Below are 20,021 nucleotides of genomic sequence, written 5' to 3'. Positions count from 1 at the left end.
TAGCATGCGCAGTACGTAACTGTTTTCCGGCGTAGTGACATAGACAGGGATTTCAATAGTTGACTAAACGAGGTATCTCGTGAGGACGGCGACGCGACAACTAACAATCTATTATTCAGCGATCAACATTCACATCTGTTTTCTAAAATAACATGGATCGTGTCCTGTCATTAACTTTACACACTGAAAAACATTTACAATTCTGCATATGTTTTAACATCCATATTTCTTTCATTTGGTGAAGTATTAGGTTTTAACAAAAGCTGTGTCCATTTTTTTTCAAATTTTAAAATGAGCACCAAAAGAAAAATAAAATGGTAAAAATTATACGTCATTTGAAAGAAAATTTTCTGTTTTATAATAATTTGTTCGTTTTTACGTGAAATACTTGATTTTATTTTGTAAAAAGCCTTCAAAACGGATTATCAGGTAGACGAAAGTGATCATTTTCAGCACCTCGTTCTGTTCAATCGAGGGAATAAAGCTTGTAAAGCTGCTCAAGGTATTTGCGCAGTTTACGGTAAATATACATTATATCGGGTTGTGGTCCCGTGGCTAGTGTCTCGGACACACAGACCAAAGGTCCGTGGTTCGAATCCCACTCTACCCCAACTCGATTCCATTTTTTGACAGTGAGTTATTTACTCGTTGAAAATGGCCCTCAAAATTAAATATTTGGGTTAATCATAAGAACGCAAATATTTTTTTTTTTTAAAAGCAGTGAGATATCTCTGTAGACCATATTTCAATGAATCAATAAAGATTTTGACTGTTTAACTTCACAAACATCAAAATATGAAATAATTTGAGTAATACAGATGTTTAAACATACGAAAAATGTAAAGATTAAGTCAAGATTGAAATGTCACTATCTAAATATTTAAATTGTTCCTTTATCCTTCTTCTTTCCTTCCCATCCCCTTTCCTCTCTTCATAGTATAGTGTTATTTTAATGTATATATTTATTTTTGTTAATCTTTGCTTTTAATTTTTGTATAAAATTGTAAGATTCAATATGTCCATGTATTTATAATTTTCTCAAACTTAACGGTTTGGGTAGGTAGGAAGAAATTGCCTTAAGGCAATATGCCCGCCATTATATGTATATTTATTGTATATGTATATAAAGTGTCAAATAAATAAATAAATAAATAAAAATGATAAATAAATACAGTTTGTTTTAGTATTGACTTTTATAATTGAAACTGATTTTACACAAAATTATAAAATAAAATAGAACCATAAGGAATCAGTTTTAGAGTGAATAAAATATCATTTTTTTAAACTTATAATTAGAAAGCAAACACTGATTTGAGTCTACTGAACACTTTATTTTATTTTTACAAATGTAAACATATAAAAATAAAAACTTCGTGACAATTGTTTCGCCTTATTAGGGCATTTTCAATTGACATTCGTTTGAAAATGCCCTAATAAGGCGAAACAATTGTCACGAAGTTTTTATTTTTATATGTTTATATTTGTAAAAAAAAAAATAAAGAGTTCAGTAGACTCAAATCAGTGTTTGATTTCTAATTATAAGTTTAAATATGGAGTTCTACAAAATAAACACCAAATCAATCAATATCATTTTTTTGTTAATGGATTATTCGGTTTTAGTTTATTTAGAAAACCTTGGAGAGAAATAGATCAAGTACTGAAATTTCAGTTAGGCTAGGGGTGGGGGCGAGATTGAGAAATCCTTAGTAGACAGGCAATGAAATGGTTTTCTCTCGAGAATACTGCGCTTAAACACGCACGACGGAAAATCAGTAAGAGAAAATTTGTAGTGTGGAAAAATCTAGATTATTTACCTTGGAATTTTTTTTTTTTTTAGCGCCAGTTGAATAAAACCATTTAATTATCTTCATGACACCCATATCCGCACCCGACGGTGCAAAGGGAACTGGAATTGAACACCAAATACAAATAAAACATATTTCGTTTTCTGAATGTATTGAAAAAACTCTTGGATTTTTTTTGCATTTTTAATTTTGTATTTTGTACTTCAGAATTTATTTGAGGTTAATTTTAAATTAACACTAGTTCTTAAATTAACAAGAAAACGACAAAGCTCACGAAAAGGTATTTACTTAAAATATATAATGTTTATTCATGCAAATTAGTTTATTTTTTTGAAAGATATTAGAATCTTGCTCCAAAAACCAATAAATAGGACGACAAAAATCGCTCCGAAATTGATAAACTAGCCATAAATTAGTGTTTAAACGAAAAAACAAACTTTCATGCGTAATGCTGACTTCCATCATGAGCAGAATAAAATAATCACGCAATTTAGGATACCAGGAACCGTATTACAATAGAAAATAAACAGTTTTACTTTCAAAAAATTTTTTAAACATGATAAATTACTGGTTACCGACGAAGACACAGATGGCAGAAGGGACCATCTGTAATTTTCAAAAAAGTTCAGGTGATCTGAAATACGACTCAATTTCAAGACGTCAATGCCCAAACTAAAATATTTTAGTGTTGGTTTTCAATAATAAATTACAATTCTCAATCATGGTGTTTTTTTTTAAATGTGTATTTACTGAAATATTGATTAAACTTTTGAAAACTAAAAAACAGAAAAAAATACAGATGGTCCCTTCTGCCATCTGACTACCGACATATATACACAATTTCGTAGATTAATATTTGTTTTACTTTTAACCGTCTCAATATGTACCAATAAAAATAGCGTTTTTTATCATGGTGAAGGTATGATGTCCTTATCTTCCCATCATAATCGAGGTCCTGGGCCCGTACTCTAATGAGAAGTTCAATTTTATCTTCAAAGTAAAATTAAGTCTTCTGAATGAAAAATACAAGATGTTTACAAAGTATTTGTTTAAAACATGTTTACTTACAGGTAACCGAAGAAAACACTTTGATTTTCATACAAATAATCACCATTTCGTATATAACTGTTGATTTTACTTTATACTGTCTCGATATTTTATTTATTTTTATTTAACTTTTTGTACATAATGTTATTTGTACATTGGCGGGTTTATTATCAAACAGCAATTTCTTCCAACCAACCAATAAAATAAAAGTCTTATTTTTATAATTTAAGTTACAGAACATATTCAATAAACAAAAAGATTAAAAAGCTTCAGATTTGTAAAAATAGAAATAAACGTATTTGTTTATAAATTACCTTAAATCAAAACTATTACTCGATGGGAAAAAGGAAAAAAGAAAGGAGGAGAGATTTAAGAAGAGAAAGGAGATGTTTCTTCAGACGTGATTTAAACAGAGATAATGTGGTAACATCTTTGATGGTGGATGGGAGATGATTCCACAGTCGAGCGCATGGACACTATATGAGTTAGAGAAGAAAGAGGAATGGTGGATGGGTATTAAAAGAGTTCCTTGAGAATTAGAACGAAAAAGTAAACCATAAACTGAGAAGCATTGAAATTTTTCACGCAGGTATTTAGGAGCGTTAGGACTATGAAGTACATTAAACAGAAGTGAGAGGGAGTGATAGTCTCTCCGCTGTCTAATTTTGAGCCATTTCAGTTGCCTACGATAATCAGAAATGTGGTCATATTTCCTAAGACCAAAAATGTACCTTATGCATGTATTCTGAAGTCGTTCAAGTTTATCGAGTTGCTCACAGCTTAAATCAGTCATGGAAACATCAGCGTAATCTAGAATGGTTATTAGTAATGCTTGTACAAGGGCGCATTTAGTATTAATGGGTAAGAATTTTTGAAACCTTCTAAGTGAGCGTAGACATTAGTATGAGCTCGATATGTTCCGATGAAGACAGCGTTTTTTTTCTTGGTCCAGTAATATGAAAATATAAACGCCACTTTTTAATATCGGTAGGTACGTGAGTAAATCTCGTGAATTTTTGATAACAAACCCAGGCTGAAAGGGTCAATTAAACCTCTTGGCCTTCTATGGTGCAAATTTTAAAAAATAAATAATTTTACCATAAGGGTAATAAATGTATTTAAAGGTTAGAAAATTAAATAAAACCTTTATTATGTTATGTAAAGCGTGAAAATGATATTGGTCTAATAAAAAATATAAATTTATCTTCAGTAGTGGAGGAATTACGAATTCTTTAAACACAAAGTCTTCCAAATTTATGTCTTTTTATTTCCTGCGTATTTAAAACAAACGTAAATTGGGTAAGTATTTGTCTTTAGTACGTATAAAAATACATATTTTACACTTACATATTTCAATTTTTAACATCCGGTTTATCAAGTTGCTTCCGGTTCTCAGGATTTATTTTTTATCGCTTTGAGAGCCCGTAATTTCATCAAATGATTTATGTTTTAAAAATATACGGAAAAAACAAACATTGCGCGAATTTCACGAAAAATTTAAATTTAGGTATTTAAATTATGCATTCTTTGTGAAAAAAAACTTAGATGGACATGAAAAAATATTTTTAATAATGAATAATCTTTTACATTTCGCCTTCCATATGAAAAAAGCATAAAAAAATATGTTTCCGAACGATTAATTTTTGTTGGAGATGTAATTTTTTTAAAAAACTAACTAGCTTTTATTTGTGGCTTCGCTCACGTTGTACTAGGGAAAAATTAAATAAATAATTAGTTTAGTCGCTTAGCAATAAGAATTTTCACGATCAATTGATGTATTTTTCTGGATAAAAAGTAGCGTGTATCAATTGACTTTTTAATTGACAATGAAGTTTAGAGTTTTAGTGAAATTTAAAAAAATGAAATAAAAAACAAATTTAGTAAAAAAGTATTGTACTAAGGTTAGGTATTATTTTTTAATATTACTTATAATAGAGCAATTTCATGACTTATATTATAATTATATATATTCATGAGCATAACAAAACCATTAACTTTGAAATATTTTGTTCTGTTTTTGAGCTACTTTGGACAAAAAAGCTTTAAATTATAAATGTGTCTAGAAAACAAGCTTGCCAAATATTTTCTTTTAATATGTATGTATCAGAGTAGTAAAAGAAAAAATAAGGGCTTTCTATATGGAAATATGTTGAGAACTGTACACACATGGCGTCAATGTTTTTTTGACCTTAGACTACAGATGTTACACTTTCAAACTAATTCATGAAAGCGAAATTAATATTTTTATTGTCTCATAGGTCTGCAGTAAAAAGCATATTGTGGAAATAATTCATATCATTTAATTTTGTGAATACATTTTTACCAAATAGTCACTAACGTCACATGTTGTTATTTACTGATAAATAAATTATAAAAACAAAACATATTAAAAACATAATATGATAAAAAAAAAACTTCTCCGAATTGGTTAATTATAAATTTCGACAGATAAAATACCTTTTTTTTTGCATAAAGTAAAGACTAAATCTTAGTCCATCTTCCTTATTATTTAAAACTGACATATTGAGAAATATTTTATACCATTGATTTGTATGATTTTTGTGGTTGAAAGTTGTGAAGCTCTTACCCCAGTTTGACATCGACAGAAGACACAAGGTTGCTATTTAATGCGTATTTATTAAATGGCAAATTATGTAGCGCTAGTGTTATACCGATAATTAGTTGAACTGGCTGCACTTGGACTGCATGCTCATACTGATTTGCTGCACGACTGGGTTGATTTGCTTGGGCTGACTCTCCGGGCTGACTGAGTCTTACCACACCTAGTGGTCTCCTTATAGGCCACGTTCCTTTGTTCGTATCTCTATGCCGTGAATGTACTGAAGGACGTCGGTCTTATTGTATTGTATTCAACATTGAATGATGACTTGCTACCTTGGTTGTCTCTCTTATAATCTCAGGAGAAACGATTTAGCTTGTGTGTATGTTATTGATCATAGACTATAAACCCTAAATATTAAAAAAATAACAACACTCTTAATGTAACCGTTCATTATTTATTTAATAACCGACCCATTCCCGAGGTACTAAGTATTTTTTTATCAAGAATTGATTAAAAAAAGGTGTATAATCCTATCTTATAATTGAAGTAACAACCTTAATTTGATACATATGGAAGTAATAAATTCAGTATTTATATGATGTTAGATTTGTGTTTTTGAAAGTATGGAATAAGAGGCGAGGGAGGTTAAAATTATATCATATGCTCTACTTTTAAGTAAATTGGATGTGAAAAAAATACCTCCCTTTCACTAACTCCGTACCGTGATTTAAAATTAAGCGTATTTATTTTATTTTAATGATCTACTATAAAGTTATTTCTTATTTTTTTTAAAAATGTCATTGATATTACTTTATCAAGGCTCGCTGGTCTCAACACATTCATATTGGATTTTCTAAAAACAAAATTTTAAAACCAACAACTTCAACAAATTAAAAAATAAATGATTTCTCCAGTAACTTATCTAAGACTTAAATAAATAGTTTGTTCTTTACGATGCCCGGTATTGAATATCGAAAGAAACAAAAAATACTTGAGTGAACCGCCGAGTAAACAACGGAGTGAGGATGCTCTGTCAATAGAAAGCACTGACAGCAGAGCGTGTCAATCGGTTGGATAAAAGGACACTGCAGAATCTTTGGCAACAAAAAAGGGAACAAAAAGACTCAGGAGGCTACACCTAAAAAGACAGCTCTCGATTTTATCAATTTTTCGTTCAGTTTTGCCAAAACGACAATAAAAAACTGGACCTTTCAACTCTGGAATGACCGTTTTTTTATGAAACTTCTGGACAAATTACCAAAATGTTTTTCACTACCTTAAACTATGTCTTTGATTTCAGGAGAATGCAGAATGTTGGTTTTGAGCTCATCCAAATTTTCACGGGTTAAGGGTGGGTTTATGAGTAACCTGCATCGTTTCAAAATCACCGAGATCAACAGCCCATGTGATATGAAATACCTTAATATGTCCTTCACCTTTTCTAGCTTTCAGGGACAACAGCTGGAGCCACGATACAGAAATCTGGGTGAAGATCTATGTGACGATGGATCGGCGATACTTTGTAAAGAACTCACACGGGAGGTGGTACTTTACATGGCCAAGTTAATACAGGACATCGGTAAAATTAACCAAAGTAGGACTCAAAATGCCGAACACGATTTATGAACAATGATTTTCTTTTGGGCTTATTAGATTTGTGGTGATGGTTCTGGTTCTCCTGAACGGACTTGTTTCTTCCAGTGTATTAATAAGCTTATTAACAAACATACTTTATTGCCATCAGAAATGAAAAAAATAGATTGAGGGTCGCAAATTGGCTATACATATTTTGGTTGCTCTAACGGCGATGGGGTATTAAAAGCAATAAATGGTAACATACCACAGGGCTCGCCGTTGCCTCGTAGAGTTGAGCATGCGCATTTTTTTTTTAGTTTAATATTTATTTGTATAAATAAATAAATAAAAAAATAAAAAAAAAATTTAAAAAAAACGCCAATCTTTTGTAAAAAAAGAATTTTTGAAAAAAAAATGAACCGTTCTATTTATTTATTTTATTGGGTAAACAAAAATTATGTAAATAAATATTGTCAATTTCTTTATATATTAGCGAAGGACACTTATGCACACACCCAAAAAAAAATTTACACTTAATACTATAATTCAAATTTTGTTAAATATAATAAATGTAAAAGAAACGAAATGAAAAATGTGTATATAATTATAAATTTAAGTATCTGCTTCTCCCAAAATTTCTCCGATTTATTACCATTGTCACAAAAAATATCTAAATCTATTGTTATATTGGTCGCATATTCTAGGAATTGTGGATTGTTTCAAATATTTTATTGACGCGTTTTCTGTGTAAAACAGAAGACTTAGTCTTATCGGTCTAGATGGCACACAGAACGAAGGTCTTTCAAGCAGGTTAGGTTAGGTTAGGTTAGGTTAGGTTAGGTTAGGTTAGGTTAGGTTAGGTTAGGTTAGGTTAGGTTAGGTTAGGTTAGGTTAGGTTAGGTTAAAACAGAAGACTTAGTCTTATCGGTCTAGATGGCACACAGAACGAAGGTCTTTCAAGCAGGTTAGGTTAGGTTAGGTTAGGTTAGGTTAGGTTAGGTTAGGTTAGGTTAGGTTAGGTTAGGTTAGGTTAGGTTAGGTTAGGTTAGGTTAGGTTAGGTTAGGTTAAAACAGAAGACTTAGTCTTATCGGTCTAGATGGCACACAGAACGAAGGTCTTTCAAGCAGGTTAGGTTAGGTTAGGTTAGGTTAGGTTAGGTTAGGTTAGGTTAGGTTAGGTTAGGTTAGGTTAGGTTAGGTTAGGTTAGGTTAGGTTAGGTTAGGTTAGGTTAGGTTAAAACAGAAGACTTAGTCTTATCGGTCTAGATGGCACACAGAACGAAGGTCTTTCAAGCAGGTTAGGTTAGGTTAGGTTAGGTTAGGTTAGGTTAGGTTAGGTTAGGTTAGGTTAGGTTAGGTTAGGTTAGGTTAGGTTAGGTTAGGTTAAAACAGAAGACTTAGTCTTATCGGTCTAGATGGCACACAGAACGAAGGTCTTTCAAGCAGGTTAGGTTAGGTTAGGTTAGGTTAGGTTAGGTTAGGTTAGGTTAGGTTAGGTTAGGTTAGGTTAGGTTAGGTTAGGTTAGGTTAGGTTAGGTTAGGTTAGGTTAGGTTAGGTTAGGTTAGGTTAGGTTAGGTTAGGTTAGGTTAGGTTAGGTTAGGTTAGGTTAGGTTAGGTTAAAACAGAAGACTTAGTCTTATCGGTCTAGATGGCACACAGAACGAAGGTCTTTCAAGCAGGTTAGGTTAGGTTAGGTTAGGTTAGGTTAGGTTAGGTTAGGTTAGGTTAGGTTAGGTTAGGTTAGGTTAGGTTAGGTTAGGTTAGGTTAGGTTAGGTTAAAACAGAAGACTTAGTCTTATCGGTCTAGATGGCACACAGAACGAAGGTCTTTCAAGCAGGTTAGGTTAGGTTAGGTTAGGTTAGGTTAGGTTAGGTTAGGTTAGGTTAGGTTAGGTTAGGTTAGGTTAGGTTAGGTTAGGTTAGGTTAGGTTAGGTTAGGTTAGGTTAGGTTAGGTTAGGTTAGGTTAGGTTAGGTTAGGTTAGGTTAGGTTAGGTTAGGTTAGGTTAGGTTAGGTTAGGTTAGGTTAGGTTAGGTTAGGTTAGGTTAGGTTAAAACAGAAGACTTAGTCTTATCGGTCTAGATGGCACACAGAACGAAGGTCTTTCAAGCAGGTTAGGTTTTTTTTTTTTTTTTTTTTTTTTTTTTTTCTGGTTTTATTGTTTACCGCCTTGCGTGTAATGTACAAGGCTTCGGCACTTTTTTTATTTATTTTCATGTTTATTATTTGTTCATTTTTTCAAATTTTTATTAATTAATATTTTTTTTTTTTTTTTTTTTTTTTTTTTTTTTTTTTTTTTTTTTTTTTTTTTTTTTTTTTTTTTTTTTTTTTTTTTTTAGCAGGTTAGGTTAGGTTAGGTTAGGTTAGGTTAGGTTAGGTTAGGTTAGGTTAGGTTAGGTTAGGTTAGGTTAGGTTAGGTTAGGTTAGGTTAGGTTAGGTTAGGTTAGGTTAGGTTAGGTTAGGTTAGGTTAGGTTAGGTTAGGTTAGGTTAGGTTAGGTTAGGTTAGGTTAGGTTAAAACAGAAGACTTAGTCTTATCGGTCTAGATGGCACACAGAACGAAGGTCTTTCAAGCAGGTTAGGTTAGGTTAGGTTAGGTTTTTTTTTTTTTTTTTTTTTTTTTTGGTTTTATTGTTTACCGCCTTGCGTGTAATGTACAAGGCTTCGGCACTTTTATTATTTATTTTCATGTTTATTATTTGTTCATTTTTTCAAATTTTTATAAATTAATATTTTTTTTTTTTTTTTTTTTTTTTTTTTTTTTTTCTTTTTCAAAATTGGCTTTCGCTCTTTTCATTTATGAATTTTATTTTTATTACAATTTTTCTCAAAAATTCTACAAATATTCCTGCAGTTTCTGGATTCGTAATGACTTCATTTAATTTCGATATATTTAGATCTTCTCCCAGCATTGTTTCCAAATCATGTTTATCTTTACTGAAGATCGGGCATTCAATTATCAGGTGAGGAACATCTTGGATCGAAACATTATCACATGGGCATGTGTCAGAATTTTTTATTTTAAATCTATGCAGGTACTGATTCATTCTCCCGTGTCCAGTCAAAATTTGTGTTAGTTCGAAATTTAGTTTAAATAATCCAATAGATTTAAATCTTTCGTATATAGAGTTGAAAAATAATTTTGTTATTTTTCCGTTACTTGAATTGATGTACCTCGCGTTCCACATTTCTAATGATCGCTGCCTTATTGTCTTTTTAGCAAAGCTGATCGGAAATTTATCATATTCACTAGCTGTTTTCTTTTTTGTTGCTTCTTTTGCTTTGCCATCCGCTGCTTCATTACCTTTTATTCCTTTGTGTCCTCTTATCCATCCTACTATAAGAGATTGTTGTCTTGTATCTAGTTCTTCTGCTTTGCGTTTGATGCTCACTATTAAAGGGTTTGTTGATTTTCTATCTCTTAAACTGTCTACTCCTGATCTGCAGTCAGTCAATATTGTTATATTTTCCCATCTATTTTTTGGTTTCTTTAGCACATACAAAATTGCTTCATTTATAGCTAGAAGTTCCGCTTGAAATACAGAACAGTAATTTTCTAGCTTAATTTTCCTTGCCGGTAGCTCTTTTTCTCCTTCAAAAGGAACAAAAGCAGCGCCAACCCTCCCATCCAATAGACTTCCATCTGTGTAAATTGTTAATTCATTTGGGCCTGGTATTGGAATTTTTTCATCATAGTAAATGTATTTTGCATTTATTCGAGTGGCTGGGTGAGGAAGTGTATGAATGTCAATTACTCCTTGATAATTTCGGTCATTCGGAAGGCATTTGAGTTGTTTCGTGCGTTTAACACTGTATAATTCTGCCTGTTCTTTAATCTTGATGTCAAGTGGCATGAAAATACTAAGCACTTGTGCCGAAATCATAGATATCGAGCGGTAACCTTTGCAACATCTGATTGCGATCTGTCTTTGTACAGCATTTAGTTTTTTAACATTGCATTTTCTTTCCGCTGCTTCAACCCAAATACTAGATGCGTAAGTTGCCAACGGAACTATAGCTCCATGGTAAATTTGTTGTATGACTTCCGGTGATGCGCCCCAAGTTGGTTTTGCTGCTCTGATTAATTTGTTTGTGTAAGCTGCAATTTTTTTGCAAGTGTTATTTATATGCCTAGACCAATTTAGGTTTCTGTCAATAGTTACTCCCAATATCTTAAAATAATCGACAAACTTAATTTCACAATTTCTCATATGAATAATGGGAGGTATAATTTTCTTTCGCGTAACAAACATGGCGTTGGTTTTTTCTTGTGAAAAGTGCAATTTAGTTTTCTTTTCCCATACTACTATTTTTTCTAATGCCTTATTCGCATTTGTTTGCAACTCATTTTCATTATCAGCAACAATGATGAGGAAAATATCATCTGCAAATGCCCTGATTTCTACATTGCCGTCAAACGTTATTCGTAGAATGTCATCAATTATTACATTCCAGAAACTTGGGCCGCACGCTGATCCCTGGACACATCCTTTTGTAGTTTTCTTCTCTATTGTAAGTATTATAATGGGTGAGTTGAATTTTTCTATTTTTCAAGTAACTTTTAACAAGCATATACAAATTCACCGGACATTTCTTATTTTTTAACTGCAGAAGAAGAAAGGGCCACCACGCATTATCAAATGCACCCTTGATGTCCAGTGAAATAGCTACAGCTACTTTTTTACATCTTAAAGCTTTCTTCAAAGTTTCTATTGATGCGTTGAGTGCATCTTCCGTCGATTTTTGTGGAGTGAATCCGTATTGGAGATCACTGAGTTGTTTTGTATTATGCAGATTCCAGTTGATTCTATTTATCATAAGCCTTTCCATAATTTTGCCTAAAACTGGTAAAAGTCCTATGGGGCGATATGAGCTTACGTCCGAATGGTCGTCTTTTCCTGGTTTCGGGATAACCACTATAAAAGCAATTTTCCACCGCGTCGGAAAATGTTTAATTCGTAAACAAGCATTGTATATCTCTCTTATAAGATCAGGATTCGACATATAAGTATGAAGGCAAATATCTGCTGTCAAGTGATCACGTCCGGGGGCTTTCTTAGGATTCAAGTTTTGAAAAATTTCTAGTATTTCGCTATCTGTAAATGGAGGATCTTCTTGATAATTTAAAAATATTTCGTTTGTTATTGAACTTCTAATTTCTGATTGCTCATCATTATCTTCTTCTTCTACATCATCAGGAAAGAATCTGTCAACTAGCCTCTGAGCGGTTCTTTCTGCTGTTTCCAATTGTTCATTCCCGTCTTTGAGAGTGGCAGTAGGCAGTTTTACTCTTTGTTTTGTTAATACTCTATGGATTGCTGTCCATGCTGTTTCTTTGTTTTGAATAGAACAATATTGCCTCCATGATTCTGTTTTTGCATTACTTATGGCTTTTTTGTAGGATTGCTTCAAATCAAGATATTTTATAAGTATTGCTGGCCTGTTTTTAAAACTAGAGTTTTCCAATTTATGTTTTGTTTTTCTTAATTCCATTTTTATATTCTTTAAGTTTGAATTCCACCATGGACAACTTCTATGTTGGGATTCTTTTCTAAGCGGAATATGTTTCTGGCATGATTTTGTCAAACAGTCATGAAATTTGTCTATTATTTTTTCGAGTTCGTGTTTATCGTTTAAATTTACAAATATGTCAACAGTTATTTTAGATTTGGTAAATTCTTCCTTAAGTGTCTTTACAAATTTTTCCCAGTTTGCCTTTTTTGTATAATAAATGGATGTTTTATTTTGACATGGAAGAAAAGGATTTGTAATAATATTAAAACATATTGGATTGTGGTCACTCATGTAATACATATTCCTCATCACTGTCCAATTTTCGACTAAATTCAAAGCTGTTGAAGTTGTTATTGTTATATCTATAGTGCTACATATATGTCGATTACATCTGTAAGTTTCAAAAGTTGGATCGTTACCTATGTTATTTACATGCATATCTGTTTCGGCCATAAACGAAGCAAGCACATCACCCCGACGGTCAGTTCTGTTGCTGCCCCACCATATATTTTTTGCATTGAAATCTCCTCCGACGATCATTTTTTTGTTTATTAGTTTTTTCAAGACAACTGTAATGTTCTCTATTTCCGTGGTTGGTTCTACGTATACGGACGCAATGACGATGTTCTCATTCGTAGTGGTAACATTTCCGCTATTGATATTTATTTCAACGAACACCTCGTTAGTAGTACTGTATTTTGTAAGAAACAACCCACTTATTTTTTTGTTGCAAATCACAATAGCCGCTTTACAAACTTTCTCTTGCTCGTTTAAGGCTTGAAAAACTACAAAACCAGGAATCGATACCTTTCCATCACTTCCTGTGTATGGTTCTTGGATCAAAAATATGTCAGGCAATTTATCGACTTCAGAGAATGCTTCTTCCTGCGCCGCTTTACATCTTCCCATATTCCACTGAACTATTTTAATTACATTATTATTTATCACATTCTGGCCGCCCTTAGCAGAGGTATTCCACCCTTTCTCTTGCCCTTTGATCCATGATGGATCGTAATGGGCACAGCTTGCTAGTAGCGAAATGGCTGTTATTTTCAGTATTTTTAACGGTACAATTGTGACAAATAGGATGACCCTGCTCTTTGGTAGGACAGTCCTTAGTGGAGTGGTTAAGGGTGCAATATGCGCACATTTCCTCACGGTTGCAGTACTTTCGTACGTGCCCAAACGATAGACATTTATAACACTGCACTAAAGGACTCTCGTCCTCCACCACAACTCTTTGGTAACCAATATTAACTTTCTTGGCTTGAGTAATAGCTCGCCAGGTAGATGGACTAACTTCACAGACGACATTTGAAAGAAGGGCATTCCTGTTTCTTTTCTTGAATTTTATCGTGAGGTCCCCATTTGGAACGTTCAGGCCACCATTTTGCGTATTCATAGACTCGTTTATATCCTCCTGGGTGACGTCTTTTATGAGGCCCTTAAAAACTATAAGTGGTTTTTTCCTCTTTCCCTCTTCCACTAGCAAGTTCGATGTTTTATTTTTTATTTCATGAATCATTTTTTCCTGGTCCTTTTTAGAAGAGCAATTAATAAGAACTTGCTGGTTGTTAATTTTCCTAAACCCTGCAACGCCTATGCCCGTGGTACGAACATTCACGCTTCGTTTCACAATACCCTCGATTTCCTCCCCTTTTTTATTAGGATCGTTGGATTTGACGATAAGAGCGTAGCTCATCTTAGGCATCGGCGGCGTCATAACAGAAGAAGGTGGTACTTTGGCGCTGTTGAGAAAATTTTCCAGGGCCTGCAAGGTTGGAAGGGCGGATATCATTGCCGTTTGGTCCTTGACAGCCCTCTCAAGGCTGGAGAAACTGGCAGCGGTTGAACTGTTTTCCTCTGCAGCTAGTTGCCTGACGATTTTGTCAAGGCCCTTTAGAGAGGCAACCACCTCTTGCTTGATACCTTTCCTCAAGTTTCCTGCACTATTAAGTGCTTCAACAGCCTTTTCCATTAATCGTAAAGACTCCTCAGTGGGAGATAAAATTCTTTGTGGGACCTTATCGGGCATTGTAATGGTTATTCCGGAGGATATCATCTCAATAGGAGAAGAGTCCCTAGATCCAGGAACTGAACGCGACCCGCTGGCAAGGACCTTAGGCCCGAGACTTGAGCGTGTTGGCTTGATGGACATTATGAAAGAATAGTATTGTTATGTTATAGAAAGGAAAAAAAAAAAAAAAAAAAAAAAAAAAAAAAAAAAAAAAAAAAAAAAAATACGCCAAAGTGCAGGCTTTTGCAGGGCTTTTCCGACAAACTATGATTCGTATGAATTTTCCGAGTTTTCACTTTTCACTTTGCGTTTTCCGCAGACGAAGAGTTTTCATAGATAATGTACACGATAGGAGAACAGGACAGGAACGAACAGAACAAGACGTCTACACGAAAGTCACTTGAGCCTTTTTGTCATCGAGCACATACACACATTAAATATTTTTGTACGCTCGTAGAAAAGAAAAATGGAATAATCAAGATAACTCGGCACGTGTAAGAGATAAAAATATAGTGTAAAGGTCTTATTTAATTGTTTTTAGAAGCCGCGTCTTTTGATGTTAATTAAAAATATATATATCTATATATATATATCCACAAGGTGAGCGTTCGTGAAAAAGGGTCGTTTTCAGTTTTTCTTTGAAAACTGTCACTTAACTTAAAAATTTCAAAAATCTAAAAACGTACATGTATTTGCCTCTTTAATTCACGTAATTTGATATGAATGAACACTAAATCACAAAAGAGATGAAGATTTTCAGGAACACGTGTAAAACGGAAAAAACTGATTGTTCCGAAAACGGTAGGTGGTACACTATATGTCTGGCGGACTTTTTTGTAGAATTTAATAGAACACACAAGACATAGTAAACAGAATGTATTAAAACTGAACCCAGAGGGCAGCGTTTCGCTAAACGGCACTTTTACGTAAAAGAAAACCACTTTTTTAAAAATATTTATAAAACTGATGAATTTGGAGAAAAATGAAAACAAGCATCAAAAGCGCACTAAAAATCCAAAGAAAATGATATGTAACAGTAACACAAAAACTTCGAAAAAACTAGTTTTATCGCGATTTTCAATATTTGAGCGTACGGAGCACACAGAGCGCGACCTTCCTTGACGACGGTTTGATTGCAACTGGGTTAGGTTAGGTTAGGTTAGGTTAGGTTAGGTTAGGTTAGGTTAGGTTAGGTTAGGTTAGGTTAGGTTAGGTTAGGTTAGGTTAGGTTAGGTTAGGTTAGGTTAGGTTAGGTTAGGTTAGGTTAGGTTAGGTTAGGTTAGGTTAGGTTAAAACAGAAGACTTAGTCTTATCGGTCTAGATGGCACACAGAACGAAGGTCTTTCAAGCAGGTTAGGAGAATCAATTTTTTTTTTAATCATTTGAATAAAAATAACTGGCCTAACAATATTCTTCAATTTTGAAGGGAGTTTATTCCATGGTACTGCATACTTTCAGCATGGCTAGAGAAGTTGATGTTTAACTGGTAGTCGATTTGCTTTAAAAAAAATGTTGGACCCTTTCTAGTCTATTAATACTTACATTATAGTAAGTTATAATAGATTGAGTTTTTTTACTAACATTTCTTGGTGGAACTGCATTTTCATTATTATAATAAAAATACGTATATAGTTTTACTCCACTTTTATTGATTAATTTTTACCAATGACCGGGTTTCGTCGTGACCAACATCGTCAGACTGGTGGGAGACTAAACAAATTGATGCACTTGTATATAAAGTAGGTTTTTGTTTAGTGTTCCACCAGTCTGACAATGCCGGTCATGACAAAACCCGGTCACTGGTAAAAAATTATAAATAAAATAGGAATAAAACTATAAACGTATTTGTATTATTATAATTAACTGTTTTTTCAATTTTTTTAAAAGGAATAAATATTTGCGTTCTTATGATTTACCCAAATATTTAATTTTGAGGGCCATTTTCAACGAGTTGTAAATAACTCACTATTAGAAAATGGAATCAAGTTGAGTTAGAGTGGGATTCGAACTACAGACCTTTGGTCCGTGAGTCCGAGACACTAGCCACAGGACGGCAACCCGATGAATTGTTAATTGTACATTAAAGATATTTTTTTTTGCAATATGCGGTTCTGAAAAGTGGCCACACGACATTTTAAACGGATCCGGGCAAGTGGGTGGAGCTTTTTATGCACTATTTTACTATTCCTGAACTGGTAGCGAAAGCGTAGGACTGACCACCTAACTCTTCCCTAACAGATGGTCGAGATACACAAGATTGATTTTTTCATTCAAAGAATCCTTTTGATATTTGTTATTTTACGTGAAAGTTACACATATATTTTTGTAAGAAAGGTTAAAAAAGCCACTTCCGAAGGGACTGAAACAGCTTTGTTATTTAACGGAGCAGATAAAGCTTACTTTTGAAAGTATTTTGAGATAAGAAACTTCTGTTAATGTATTTTCCATGGTCACTGTAAGAAACATTTCAAGATTGTTTATTGAGGCACAGCAGGTTTATTCTGTCACTATCTCGTTTCGTAAGTTCATTTGTTCGTCATATATCTATCTCATTCTAACGCAATCGCAAATACGAATGAATTTACGAAACAAATTAATTACAGCATAAGTCTACTGTTTTCAAAGATACGGTGGTTGAAGACACAAAAAACACGCTGATCGATCTTACGCCTTCGATGCTAGTTTAGTAGATAGATATTATAATGAAAATATTTTTTTAATATACATTTTGGGTTAGTATAGAGATAATTGTAAAACGCGTTAGCTATTTTATTGAAATATTTTTTTTAAATGTGGGTCTTGGGATGTAGTGGCCAGCGCGTTTGCCTACTATGCAAGAGGTCTCGAGTTCGATTCCCGACATGGTTGACATGAAGTTTTTATTTAGACAAGCATTTTTACACAAAAAGATTTCATAGTCCCTGGACTAGTACCTGAAACGTAAGTCTGATTTTTTTACCTTCATGTAACAAAAATGATCAAGATACACTGTGATTGGTGTACCGATGCAGCGCTTTTTGGACCATTAGGCGCGGAAAAATAATGATGATGATGACTTAAAAATTAGAAAAAATGTGGGGTTCATAGTTCATTGATCGATGGCACTCACACGTGCAATGATTTCTCCAGAAATAAAGAGCAACGACCGATGAAGCAAATCATATTTTTTTATTGGATAAAATAGAAATATTCTTCAAGACTGACCTTAGTGCATATAAAACGTCCGTCTACACAAAAGAAACGTCCTTCTGTACATTGACTTCGTTTCTACTATAAAGACGCGAAGGACAAAGGAACACAGCCTGTAAAGAGCTAACAGGGAGTGATAATAAAGAGTTCGCCCAAGTAAGTCAGCCCAAAGAGTCAGCCCAGCTAAGTCAGCCCAACTCAGTCGTGCAGAAAATCAGTCCTAGCCTGCAGTCTAAGTGCAATCAGTTCAAATCATAATCGCTGTTACGCTGAGGCTTCATAACAAAGTGTAGTAACTTACGCAACATGCAATAAACACTCGTCAAACTCTTGTCTTCTGTCCACCTCCAACTGAGGTTAGTGCTCCAACCCTCGAAAACGGGCGAAAGCCTACAAATTCAATATGTCGTGGCAATATCTGTTAAGCGACATTGTAATTATTTTTTAAAGGAGATTTATATATTTTTTTTGACGACTAATTTCCTTTTACATGTTTTTAAAATACGTAATATTATTTTGAAAAATGTTTATGTATGTTTTGTTGAAGCAATATTGTGTGATCTTAATGTGAAATACAAAATATTGGGCAAACCACGAGTATTTGACATTCGGTGATAATAAATCCTCAATAGTTAAAAGAGAATAAGACTCGATTAGAGATTTTAATATGTCATGATTAATTTTGAAGACTGTCCAGATTGAGGTGTCTTCAAAATTTCTGCTACCCAATTTGAACCTTTGAAATTAAAATTTATGTCTAAATGCTGTCAGCACTTTTCCATAAACTTCTTCAATGGATTATGTTCTCTTGCTGGCATTCAAGCTTTGATTGAAAAAAATATCGTACAGTGCCTGACATATCCATATTTAATGTCTGGTTAAGACATTTTACACTTAATATTAATTAAGATTTTATAACTTAATGCCAAATAAAAGTTCAAAGCTAAAAAAAACAAATTACAAATGTGTTTATTTCTTCGTGTCCGGACACAAACTGCGCTCAAACGGCAGGTCATAAAATAAGCGATTTCTTTATGGACCAATATTTTATTGACTCGTCCATTTTTTAGTCGGCTGGAAGATAATATCGATTTAGCAGTAAGCTCGCCAAAGAGCAAATATTTTCGTACTTGAAGTTTTAATAAATAAACATTTTTGTAAATAAATTTGTTTTAGTACGCTATTGATACTAAAATAATAAAGATAAGAGTTGATGTACTGTGTCCTCCCAGGAAAACTTATTTATTTATTTATTGTATATACTTATTGTATATAGGCCGTATGCCTTAGTCAATTACAACAGTTATATGAATAAATATAAGTACAAGAAATTGAACAAAAATAACATAAAACAATAAAGGTTGGGCTTATCCCGTGACCACTGAGCTCAATAAAATTAAATATCTCAACTAGAAACCTAAAAAAAAAAGACTCTTTCATACCGATACACATAGTTTTTCATAGAACTATGGTTTTCATTCCCCTATGTCCAGAATTTTTAAGTCTGCAAATAAACACACCAGTCTTGATTTTTTTGATAACGAGTTGTCTTCTTTCAAACGATCACTGAATCAAATTCAATTATAAACACCTCTCTCCCGCTTCCACTCCCATCAAATCTACTATATATCATCGTGTCTTTCTATTTTCCATTACAATACTTTTTTATTTATAAAATTGTCTTTAAAAATGCCCATTGGGCGTAAATATAAATAAATATAGCCTTTACAAACAAAGGCAGTAAAATAAAGGTTTACGATATTTTTTTTAAATGCAATCAACAAATGAAACTTCAAGCTAACCCATGCCAATATATCTTCACTCCACACTATGTTAATGGAAAAAGATCTACAAAAAGGATTCCAAGTTGTGTGACGAGAAATTATTTACATATTCTGGACATTGGGGTATAAAAACAGAAGTTACTTTTAGAAGATTTGATAAAAAGCAAATTTTGACTTCTCGTCGCTTTAGTTCGTTTTTGTCCAACTGACCATTTTTAACGAAATTGTTCCGAGAAGGACTTTATTTATAAAATTCAAATGAAAAAAATGTTTTTAAAATTGTAAATGGTGTTTTCTAACGAATTCTGTCTCAAATTGTTCTCATTATTTATACCTATTACGTAAAAAAAACTTCAAAGCTCTTTCAGCAAATTAATATTTTGGTCTGTTCAACAAAAACAAATTGAAGCGACGTTCTGGTGAAATGGTTAGGGAACATGAAAATAAATTGATTGTAACAGAGATGGGACATCACTTATAGCATTACTAGCTTGAAAATGCACGTAAGGTCCATCTCAGATATACGTT

Source organism: Micrasema longulum, unplaced genomic scaffold, assembly GCF_059751315.1.
Source record: "Micrasema longulum isolate JH-2025_06_02 unplaced genomic scaffold, ASM5975131v1 h1tg000069l, whole genome shotgun sequence".
Lineage (NCBI taxonomy): Eukaryota > Metazoa > Arthropoda > Insecta > Trichoptera > Brachycentridae > Micrasema > Micrasema longulum.
This window is presented reverse-complemented; position numbering follows the sequence as displayed.